The sequence below is a fragment of the Balaenoptera musculus genome, chromosome 7 (assembly GCF_009873245.2).
Source record: "Balaenoptera musculus isolate JJ_BM4_2016_0621 chromosome 7, mBalMus1.pri.v3, whole genome shotgun sequence".
NCBI classification, from domain to species: domain Eukaryota; kingdom Metazoa; phylum Chordata; class Mammalia; order Artiodactyla; family Balaenopteridae; genus Balaenoptera; species Balaenoptera musculus.
In genome coordinates this window covers 83,413,471-83,426,005 of record NC_045791.1, presented here as the reverse complement: position 1 = coordinate 83,426,005, position 12,535 = coordinate 83,413,471, and the positions used below count along the sequence as shown (strand labels likewise).

General features: G+C 45.5%; 1 protein-coding gene across 1 annotated transcript in view; it reads left to right on the top strand.

Moving 5' to 3' along the window:
* The window catches only part of GPR1 (G protein-coupled receptor 1), a 75,989-nt gene that overhangs the window by 16,261 nt on the left and 47,193 nt on the right, over positions 1 to 12,535 (top strand). The window lies entirely within an intron of this gene.

The window sequence follows — 12,535 nt, the reverse complement described above, 5'->3', positions numbered from 1 at the left end:
AAATCGTTGATGTCTCTGACTCTGACTCTGGGTTCTTTCTTCAGTCTCAAGACTGGGAAGTTGCAAGTATTGTGGGACTGCGGGTCGAAGCTTCACACCTTGCTTCGCCCATTCTTTCCCAAGAAAACCTCCATAAAGGCTCCGACCCGCTCAATGTCCCCCTGCCTCTGCACCCCGTCCCTGCCTGCTGACCTTGCCTGCTGCCTCCCCAGGTGGCCCTGCATGACCAGCTGTGGGAGACTATGGTGTCATAAATATATTCTTCCTTCATGGCAATCATTTTCATATCTGTGTGTCTTTCTACTTCGGCTCAAAATAAGTCCAGGGTAGGTTTTTGAACTATTGGTATTTAGGGCAGAGTGATCTCACCACCCGGGGCGCTGGACTCTAGCCTCCTTCGGAGTGATAAGAACCTCTCCAAGAAGGTGTCTTTCCCTCTGTTGTCCTGTGCACTGTAATGTACAAAATAACTTGTGGTGCTGATCAGGGGCCTTGGCCCCTTGACATATACACCGTAAAATGGGGTTGTATGTACATGTGTCTCGCGTGAACCTATCAGCAAGTATAGCTGCCACTTTTGAATTCTCTCTAAGGTTGTCCTGAATTTTGCCACTTTGAAATAATGTGCTGAATAATCTCAGCAACCAAAAATCATTATCTGGGAGTATCTCTTGTGACTCAGCTGATTTATTCTGATTCATTGTATCATTTTTAGTAGATCTTATACCCAGCTAGAAAATGAAATAGAAAGAGAAATAGCATTTCCTTTAAAAATGCTGGAGTGGGGCCATTCCTTGTTGAACAGGCAGGATGATCAGACCTTGAGTATTTGAGGAAGTATTGTACTATGCTTCGTTTCTGATACATTTTGGTTTCCAGTTTTACATTGAGCCCCAGGTTTTCTACGTTTGGAAAGCAGAGCTTTGGACCCTCCGAGTGACTCCTTTTTTTTTTTTTTTTTAATAAATTTATTTATTTATTTATTTTTGGCTGCATTGGGCCTTTGTTGCTGTGCACGGGCTTTCTCTACTTGTGGCGAGCGAGGGCTACTCTTCGTTGCGGTGCATGGACTTCTCATTGCGGTGGCTTCTCTTGTTGCAGAGCACGGGCTCTAGGCTTGCAGGCTTCAGTAGTTGTGGCACGCGGGCTTCAGTAGTTGTGGCACGCGGCTCAGTAGTTGTGGCTCACAGGCTCTAGAGCGCAGGCTCAGTAGTTGTGGAGCACGGGCTTAGTTGCTCCACAGCATGTGGGATCTTCCCAGACCAGGGCTTGAACCCGTGTCCCCTGCATTGGCAGGCGGATTCTTAACCACTGCACCGCCAGGGAAGCCCCTCTGAGTGACTCCTTTGTAAGTGAAGAGAAAGGCTGGTTTTGCTGTTCTTGTTATTTGTTCCTGGTTTTGCTGTTCTTGTTATTTATTCCTAGTTGTGTTGTCCTTGTTATTCCGAAAGCCCTGGTTTGGAGACTGTGTTCACATGCAGTGTTTACATGCAATACTCAGCCTGTTCAGTTGCAGTGTTCTTGAGAGGTGGGGACCTAATTATTACCAAAGTAGCAGCCAAGAGAGGAAAAGGTGTCAATAAAAAGGAAAACATGGTTTTTACCTGCAAAAAAAAATTTAGGGAGCTCGAAAAGAAAGTTGAGCTCCCTCCTCTCGCTCTTCCTGAGAGTGCCGTGCACAGTGCCGCGAAAGGAGCGGCTTGCAGTACTTACGGACGGGGCCAAGTACGAGACACGTGCGATGCCATAGATGCCTGTTGCCAGCAATGCAGTTTACAGTGTGGTATGCGGTGTCACTCTAAAAAAAAAGTTCAATGACAGTTGTTAATGCGGTAAAACAGGCTTCATTCAGGACCGTAGCCCTAGGGATAGGGACCTCTACGATTGGGAGTACACTGGAGTCAGCTCCGGATACAGCATGGGCAAGCGGAAACTTCCAGCCAAGAGCAGGGTCGGGGGCAGTGGATGTAAAATTATGAGGAGGAAACATCATGAAAAGGCGTGTTCTGACTAAACCAACCTAACCGAATTCTTCTAAACACTCAACAGGCTGGTCAGACTCATCCTGGGGGCTGGAGAATGACAAACCTGATCAGATATCTAATGTGATCAGTTATGGAGGGTGGAAAGTTCTAGTGAAACTGATTAGCAGGGTTCTTGCCAGAACAGGATTCTAGAGGAATTGCATAGATGAGTCGAGAAGTTTCAGGGATCCGACTAAAATAAGGCAAAGCAAAGACTCACCAAAGAGTGCCTGGGGAAGGCCCCTTGTACCGAGCAGAGGTACAGGGCGATCCAGTAGGGAGGAAGTATTCAGCAGGGAGAAGTGATAGGAAGTATCACTTAGGGAGCCAAGGTGCAGAGTTCCATGAGACTCCGAAATCTGCACTCGCTCAAGGTGCTGAGGTCCGTGCGACACTGCAGTTTGGCCGCAAGGTGTCGCGGTGTCCCTTACGGTGCTGCCGTGAAGAAGAATATTCAGTGATTCTTTGTGAAATAAAAATCATATTTTATGGCAAGACAAGAAAAATTTAAACAAAAGAATTCTTGGAAGTTCCCTGGTGGTCCAGGGGTTAGGACTCAGTGCTTTCACTGCTGTGAGCCCGGGTTCAATCCCTCAGGTCGGGGAACTGAGATCCCGCATGTTGCGGGGAGTGGCCAAAAAAAAAAAAATTCTTCTTCTTTGCGCTTTGGTCTCCTCTCTCTGCACTGTCCACTGTATAGACATCATGCATCGACCAAACCTGCTCAACCAAAGAGAGCAACCTTCTCCTAGCATCAAGACAACTCCTCCAAAGATAACATTCCTCCTTGATCTTGTAAGGGGTCACATGACCCACCATTGATGACGCTTAGATCTGGATCATATAAACTGTCGATAAACGTCATTTGATGTACAGCCCTCTGTCTCAAAAACTTACGTAACTGTGCCTTGACTTCTAATGGACGGAATAGTTCTCAGAGCTTTTTGATATGCTCTTCCCGGGTTATAATCCTCAAATTTGGCTTGAATAAAATTTTCCACTTCTTTCTTAGATTGACTGATTAATTTATCATTGACAGCTTGTTAAAATGGGAAGACAAGCATTATTCAGGGCCGTAGCAAAGGTACGGGAACCTCTCCAGCTGGGACTTCACAGTGAAGGAGAGACTGCACTTAACTCTCAATACAGCATGGACAAGGGGAAACTTACAGCTACGGAGCAGGAGGGGGGACAGTGAAGGGAAAATTACTAAGAAGAAACATCAGGAATAAGGAAGGTTATGGCAAAACCCACCTAACACGATTTGCTGAAGATAGGCCAGGGTGGTGAATCACCTGAGGGTGAATTCAGAATGAGGGTTCTGATCAGATATCCAGGGTGGTCGAATACGGAGGGCGGGAGGTTTTGGTGAAATTACTTACCAGGACTCTTGCTAAAACTGGACTTTACAAAGAAGTGCACAGATGAGCCTAGGAGAACATTCAACAGCCTGATGAAAGTTATCAGGATCCTTTAATGAAGGTCAATACCATGGCCCTCTAATGAGGGTCAGTACTAGGAGTGTCTCTGAGAATGATTAATCCTTTCAGTTCCTTTCTCTCTCACCAGTGGGTTCTCCCCCCAAACCAGGACCCCCTAATGAGGGTCAAAACCAGGAAGAGAAAACAGGATTCAGACTCATGTACAGAGATATTCACACACACACCCAAGATAAAAGCCAAACCAATTCCAAAAGACTCACTTTGATATAATAGCATAAAAAGCCTATGCATAAGGAATTTCATCCCATTTTCTTTCCCTTTTACAAGACAGTTCTAGTTGAAAGATGGTGTTATAATTTAGAGAGCCATTAGGGGCTGTTGTTCTCCACACCCCAAGGAGTACTGAAGCTAAGCAGTGTTATGATAAAATACCATTTTTTTTAATTTCATGGGAACATAGCTGAAGATCTCCCAGCTTTGCAAAATACAAGCTAGGGGACTAGAAGATGGAATAGAACAATTGTTTCTATTCATGGCCGATATTACTAGAGGCAGAAAAACTGGCAGATCCGTATCCAGCAGCTTCTCAGGGTGGCAAGTTCCCTAGCACTAGAATGGAAAATTTCTTACCTGCCATTCCAGACAGAAGTGCAAACAAGCCTTGGTCTAACAGGGAGTTTCCCAGTTACCACTCAAGTGGTGCCAAATGGCCAATGGACTCCTCAACCCAGAAGGGAAAATCCAGTTAAAGTGGTGAAACCATGCAACTCAGACTGGGAGTTGAACCCACAGTCTTTTCATTGAGATTACACTCCTGGTCTCAGGACTTAATGAAGCTCAGGTTCTTGATGTCTCCTCACAGAAAGAATTCAGTGAGAAACGAAGTGATAGGTAAGAAGTGGATTTATTTAGAGAGAAACACGCTCCACAGACAGAGTGTGGGATGTCTCAGAAGGCGAGAGTGGCCCCAGGGTATGGGGTTGTCAGTTTTTAATAGGGGTGGGTAATTTCATAGGCTAATGAGTGGGAGGTGTATTCCAACTACTTTGGGGAAGGGGTGGAGATTTCCAGGAATTGGGCCCCTGCCCACTTTTTGCCCCTTATGGTTGGCCTTGGAACTGTCATGACACCTGTGGGTGTGTCATTTAGCTTGCTGATGTGTTAAAATGAGCGTATACTGAGGCTCAAGGTCTAGTGGAAGTCGACTGGTCCGCCATCTTGGACCTATATGGTTCTAATCAGTTTATATCATGTTCTTGGGCTATGTCATTCTTTTAAAGATTGTGCCCTGCCCACTGTTCAGAAGTAGTTACAGAAGAAAGAGACCTCCGCCCCAATTCCCAACAAGCATCTTGAGAATGAAGTCTCTCAGGCGGGAATTGTTAGGGGAACCTCTGACTGAAACTGCTCGCCTGGCCAGGCACAATAGTAACCACTTGCATGAGTTATCTTACAACAGGAGGTCCTGGTAAGGAACGAGGAACTAACAAGCTACCACCAACCGGAAGAATTCGGGAAAGGTCAAAAGGAGAGAGGAGATGCCAGTCCATATGTCCTCCCAACCTCCCAGAATCCTTCTCACTGGAATCCATTGTGGCTGAGAGATGTGCTCACCACCAGGAAGGACCCTGAGTCAGAGTGATTAGCCAGAGACAACCTGGAAACTAACCCCACTACCATACAACTCAAGACTGCAAGCCATGTGGCAGAGCAGTTCTCCTGGGTTCCCTTACCTTCCTGCTCTCTGCCCGGGTGCCCCTTCTTAATAGAGTCTCTTGCTTTGTCACCATGTGTGTCTCCTCAGACAATTGATTTCCAAGTGTTAGACAAGAGCCCACTCTTGGTCCCCCTTCTTGCAACAGCAGCACTCCACTCAAAATCAGATGACCAAGGCTTTTGCCTTTCTTCCCACCCCCCACCCCCAAAAAAGGAAAATCCAATCAAGGCCACCCAGTAGGGAAAAATACGTTGGTGTCATCCCACATAAGCTTCCACCATGCATTAGAAATGTTTCCTGGGGCTTCCCTGGTGGCGCAGTGGTTGAGAATCTGCCTGCCAATGCAGGGGACACGGGTTCGAGCCCTGGTCTGGGAAGATCCCACATGCCGCAGAGCAACTAGGCCCATGAGCCACAACTACTGAACCTGCGCGTCTGGAGCCTGTGCTCCGCAACAAGAGAGGCCGCGATAGTGAGAGGCCTGCGCACTGCGATGAAGAGTGGCCCCCGCTTGCCGCAACTAGAGAAAGCCCTTGCGCAGAAACGAAGACCCAACACAGCCAAAAATAAATATAAAAATAAATTTAAAAAAAAAAAGACCTAAAGAAGAAATACATGGCGAATATCTTAAAAAAAAAAAAAAAGAAATGTTTCCTTCATCATGGAATCGAAAGTGCCATGGGCCAATGATGGTCTGCTGCCAGCACAATGGTGGTGTGCAGCAAGTGCTCAGGACTATCTGTGAGGCATAGTTGTTCCAGCAGTGCTGGAGAGGATCCGAGTGACACCACCAGCCAGGAGCCTATGTGCCAAGAGTAAGATGCTCACTCAGGATAGCTGTCCCTTAGTAATCACCAAAATTTTTTTGGAACTGAACTTGGGTCCGCTTGTGTGCTGCGCAACAAAGCCAACCTACCGACACCAGACTGTGGCGAAGGAAAATACAGGTTCATTGCAAGGCCAAACAAGGAGAAAGAGCAGCTCTTTCTCAAAAGACCCAAATTCCTCAGTAGCTATCAGGGCATCATTTGGGGTGAGGGTTGCAGCTCGTGGAATTTCTTCTGATTGGTTGGTGGTGAGGTAACAGGGTGATGTTTAGGGAATTTTTTTTTTTTTTAAACAAGTTTTTTTTTTTTTTTTTTTTAATTTTATAGCTACTTTATTTATTTATTTATTTATTTTTGGCTGTGTTGGGTCTTCGTTTCTGTGCAAGGGCTTTCTCTAGTTGCGGCAAGCGGGGGCCGCTCTTCATGGTGGTGCACGGGCCTCTCACTATCGCGGCCTCTCTTGTTGCGGAGCACAGGCTCCAGACGCGCAGGCTCAGTAGTTGTGGCTCACGGGCCCAGCTGCTCCGCAGCATGTGGGATCTTCCCAGACCAGGGCTCGAACCCGTGTCCCCTGCATTAGCAGGCAGATTCTCAACCACTGTGCCACCAGGGAAGCCCTATCATTACTTTTCTTGTTTAACTGCTTTTCCTTTGTTTCTGCATTCCCTCATTTCTCAAATTAGTAACTGCTTGAGTCTGCTTTTTGGAACTGGGGAAAGGCGTAAGAGACTAACGCCTTTTTTCTACAAACAAGACATGGGAGATGTGGAGGGGCTTTTGTACCTGAGAAGGCCCCGCAGGGTTCTGCTTGGTTTCAACACCCCCCCCACCCATTTCTTTGATACTTCTCAATCCTGAGGGGAATACATGGGTGGGACAAGAAAGGGAACAAAGTTTTGGATAAAGTGATTAGTCATAGACTCAACAGGGGGAGTCCGTCTCACCCTCATAGCAGCTGCCTAATACCGCCTCACTGAAATAAACCTCTGCATCAGCAGTTCCACGGACACTCTCAGGGACAGAGCCTGCAGTGAGCTATAAAGCAGGAAGGGCTGTTTTTCTATCCACTGGAAAATATTTCTAAGACAAAGCCTGGTCCTCTGAAGCATCAGCTAGGATTTTATGCCATGGGCAAGTTCATGGCATTCCTGCACAGTGGGGCTCCGCAGAGGGAAAACTGGGAGAGCCAGTACTTTACCACCGCAGTTTCTGAATTATGACATCGAGATTAAGTCAGATAACAAATTCCAGATCCTGTATGAAGATGGGGAAGGAATTCCTAATATTCCATTATGATTGGTTCAGAGTTTCCAGGCCTGGACTGCGTCAAATTTCCCAACTATTTTATTTGCCTTAAACATGTTCTTAGGGACTTCCCTGGTGGTCCAGTGGTTAAGAATCTGCCTTCCAATGCAGGAGATGTGGGTTCAATCCCTGGTCAGGGAACTAAGATCCCACCTGCCTTGGGGCAACAAACATGTCCTATTGTATAGCACAAAGAACTATATCAGTATCCTATGATAAACCATAATGGAAAAAAGTATTTTAAAAAAGAATGTATATATATATGTATAACTGAATCACTTTGCTGTATAGCAGAGATTAACACAACATTGTTAGCCAACTATACTTCAATTTAAAAAACAAATGTGAAAGAAGTTTTCTTCCTCGAGGGAGGGCGAAAATCCCACCAAAGGTCTAGAGCCTCAAAATGAAACCTACGGGCATATTCCAGAAGCTTGGAAACTACTTAAATTTGGGGGGTGGTTGAGACGGAGACTACTAATTTAGCATATGTATCAGGCATGCTGTGGGGAGTTCTCCTAAACTGACTTAGCAGGATTCTTGCTAAAACTAGATTTTGCAAGAAAGAATCCTTGTTGAAGAGAGGGTTCAGGGGAGATGGCGTAAAGTTTGGTCAAGCAAAGAATCTTTGTCAATATATACATATAGACACACACATACACACATGTAGATACATACATACACACACACCCTATCTTACTGTATGGTCAGACCGCTCAAGATGGCTGTTCTCTTGCTCTCTGTACATCCTCTACCCTACCAGTGTCTGCTTCATCTATACCTTACTCACATGACTGACGTTCCTGTGCACTTGCCCCAGGCCCCAGCTAGAGATTGTTGTTGTTGTTTTTTTAATTGGGGTATAGTTGTTTTACATAGAGATTGTTCTTACCAAAGGGACAGTGAGGGGCATGCCCCTCTGCTGGTTTCCCTGGTAACTAATGAACCAACCTAATGTCAATTCCCCCCATAACTGGCAATCTTCCCTTCCCCTGGGTGTGAAGACCGCCACCATGTGCTGCCCACAGTCTGCAGCGCACAGTGGGATGTCACCCCAGGACCTTGCTTCAGACATGTAAGATCCCCCATCCATTAAACCATTGATGTCTCTGTTGCTGCCTCCAGGTTCTTTCTTTGGTCTTGAAGCTGAGCAAGTGCAGGCCTTGTAGGCCTGCAGAGTATAGCCCAGTACTTATTCAAAAAGTAGCATACTGTAATATAGTTCTGGACCCATCTTTTTTTTTTTTTTTTTTTTTTACTGAAATTATCTTGCTGAACACTCTACATCAGTATGTAGAGATATTCCTTTTTTTTTTTTTAAATACATTTATTTATTTATTTTTAGCTGCACTGGGTCTTCGTTGCTGTGCGCGGGCTTTCTCTAGTTACGGCAAGCGGGGGCTACTCTTCGTTGCGGTGCATGGGCTTCTCATCGCGGTGGCTTCTCTTGTTGTGGAGCACGGGCTCTAGGTGCGGGGGCTTCAGTAGTTGTGGCACGCGGACTTCAGTAGTTGTGGCTTGTGGGCTCTAGAGCGCAGGCTCAGTAGTTGTGGCACACGGGCTTAGTTGCTTCCACAGCATGTGGGATCTTCCCAGACCAGGGCTCGAACCTGTGTCCCCTGCATTGGCAGGCGGATTCTTAACCACTATGCCACCAGCAAAGCCCTAGAGATATTCTTTATTCCTTTCTCAGCTGCAGAAGACTCCATTGTATGGAGGTGCCATAATCTCTTTGATTTAGGTGTGTCTCCTATATATAGCACAGAATTGAGTTAGCTTGTTTTTTTTTTTTTTTAAACTTTGGGTTTATTTATTTATTTATTTATTTATTTATTTATTTATGGCTGTGTTGGGTCTTCGCTTCTGTGCGAGGGCTTTCTCTAGCTGCGGCAAGCGGGGGCCACTCTTCATCGCGGTGCGCGGGCCTCTCACTATCGCGGCCTCTCTTGTTGCGGAGCACAGGCTCCAGACGCGCAGGCTCAGTAGTTGTGGCTCACGGGCCTAGTTGCTCCGCGGCACGCGGGATCCTCCCAGACCAGGGCTCGAACCCGTGTCCCCTGCATTGGCAGGAAGATTCTCAACCACTGCACCACCAGGGAAGCCCTAGCTTGTTTTTTAATGTCATAAAACAATTTATAACATTAGACTGTGATTACCAATTCTACACTATCTATGTATGAACTATCTATGAATAGCTGCCATAGAAAATGTTTCCTTCCACTTAAATTAGGCCATTGTTTGGATAAGCAGGACAAAATGCTAGGAAAGCAGTAGTCTTATGTGCTTTGCACATCATCTTGGACACTGTGGCTTCACCAAAGACGTCTCGTGACATGGCCAACAATTTTCAGAGAGGCCTGTCTCCTAAGTCCAGTGAGAATAAACTTAAGATGAGATAAATATACATTGACTGGGAGCTGTCTCTGACATTTTATTTCTCTTTTATAGCGTAACTGAGAAGAGTATGATGCTAAAACAGACTGAGCCAATTAAAAAAATTCTCCTCAGCATGTGAATTGTGACTTCACTGAGGGTTTTTGGCAATGACCGTCTGTCTGAAAGTTTCAAAGTCACCCATTAATCACATTGACCACCACAGGTTAGGGAGACAATCTTTGTAGATGTTTCCACTGTTCAAAAACACACGGAGCCACTGAGTTCATTCCTGTTCTGTGTTGTATGACCAGCAAATAGGAGTAAAGAATCAGGCAATGATGAGCCAAGCTCTCTGGCCCAGGCACAGCTGTGCTTTTCTGAATACACATCCTACCTAGACATAAACTATGACATAATCAGTTCAGAGCTTAGATACAGGGTACAATGATACGTTTTCTCTCATAGCCCAGAAACACAACATCAGGAGATTACAAATTGTTGCCTGGCATCATCTTTGAGTAGAAGGTCACTCCTTTTGTGCTTCCAGACTCAGGAAACGTATTGACCCTCCTTTATGACTTATCTTCTCAATCACTCTTGAGCTGAAATCCTCTTGAATAATGAATTTATCAGACAAAAAAAATAATGATACATACTGTCAACTGATGAGCTATAAAAATGATTGTCCCTGCTTTCTACTCCAAGGACAAGGCAAAGTTTTCTCAGGCTTGATTCCCTTTGGGACAGCCCTATAATGTTAGCCACTACAAACCGAATAATCACTACATGCCAGGGACTGTATTAGGCAAGTCAATTTATGTGCTTTCTTTCTTTTTTTTTTTTTTTCTTTTTAATATGAAGCAGCCATCCAAGGGTTACCAACTTGTATCTGACTTATCATTTTTTATTTATTTAATTTTGGCTGTGTTGGGTCTTCGTTTCTGTGCGAGGGCTCTCTCCAGCTGCGGCAAGCGGGGGCCACTCTTCATCGCGGTGCGCGGGCCTCTCACCGTCGCGGCCTCTCCCGTTGCGGAGCACAGGCTCCAGACGCACAGGCTCAGCAGTTGTGGCACATGGGCCCAGCTGCCCCGCGGCATGTGGGATCCTCCCAGATCAGGGCTCAAACCCGTGTCCCCTGCATTGGCAGGCAGACTCTCAACCACTGCGCCACCAGGGAAGCCCTGTGCTTTCTTTCTTTTTATTCCATCTTTACAACAACACTGTGAGGTATATTCCCAAAGTTTTTTGTTTGTTTCAAGACAAAATTACCCAGGTTACCTCACACGATGAGACTCTAATATAATTATAATGATTCCTTTTTTTTTTTTAGCTGCACCACATGGCTTGTGGGATTTTAGTTCCCCCACCAGAGATCGAACCCAGGCCCTCGGCAGTGAGAGCGTGAAGTCCTAACCACCGGACCGCCAGGGAATTCCCTATAATGATACCTCGAATGATGAAGTTAGCATTATTTTTTAAGGATTTTAGCATGGTGTTGCGTATGTGAGTTACAATTTGGTTTGGCAAAATATAATAAAATATAATAACAACAAACTCAAAGTAGTAGTGACCCAAACACATAAAGGCTTATATTTCTAATGAACAATAAGTTTGGAGGTGGGAGATTGTAATACAGCTTCAAGAATTTCCAGGCTGAGGTCTCAAGGAGTCTAGGCTTTTTGTAACATCTCTCCTGCACTTTTCCTTCCCTTATAGTTCCTAAAGAGCTGCTGAATCTTCAGTCATTTGGTCGATCTTCCAAAGCATACCTCCAAAGCAGAGCCAACTTTCCTTGAAGCCCCAGCCCATGTTTTCTACATAAATCTTAGTGGTCATTCTCAGCATCCATGGAAGCTGGGAAATGTAGCATTTTATCTGGATACAGCAACAATATTTATTTCCTAAATAAAATTGTGGTTCTGAAGGTAAGAAAGAAGAAAGGAATGGATTTTGAGGAGGCAGTTGTGGTCCCTGCCACAAAGTGGGTAGGTAATAATAGCACTTCATCAACAGATTGTATAAGTGAAAAGCACTTTGGGCAATTCATAGCAAGTAATAATAATAATAATATAAACGTTTATTGAGACCTTACTCTTTATGTGCTTTACTATACTGTCTTATAGAAATCTCACAACACTCTGATGTAGATAATATCATGATCCCCATTCTCCAGATAAGCCCATGGCACACGGGCTTAGTTGCTTCCACAGCATGTGGGATCCTCCTGGACCAGAGCTTGAACCTGTGTCCCCTGCACTGGCAGGTGGATTCTTAACCACTGTGCCACCAGGGAAGTCCCCCAAAATAAAATTTACTGAATTATGTATATGTAATTAAAAGTCAGAATAATCGTTGCAGGAAGGGGGACCAATTCCAGGGCCTGAGATTGGGCTCTTGTCTAACACTTGGAAATAAATTGTCCAAGGAGACACACTTGGTGACAAAGCAAGAGACTTTATTGGGAAGGGGCACCCGGGTGGAGAGCAGGAGGGTAAGGGAACCCAGGAGAACTGCTGTGCCACGTGGCCTGCAGTCTCGAGTTGTATGGTAATGGGGTTAGTTTCCAGGTTGTCTCTGGCCAGTCATTCTGACTCAGGATCCATCCTGATGGCACATGCATTGCTCAGCCATGATGGATTCCAGCGAGAAGGATTCTAGGAGGTTGGTAGGACATATGGACTGGCATCTCCTCTGTCCTTTTGACCTTTCCCGAATTCTTCTGGTGGGTGGTAGCTTGTTAGTTCCTCGTTCCTTACCAGGACCTCCTGTTGTAAGATAACTCATGCAAGTGGTTACTATCATGCCTGGCCAGGCGAGCAGTTTCAGTCAGTGGTTCCCCTAACA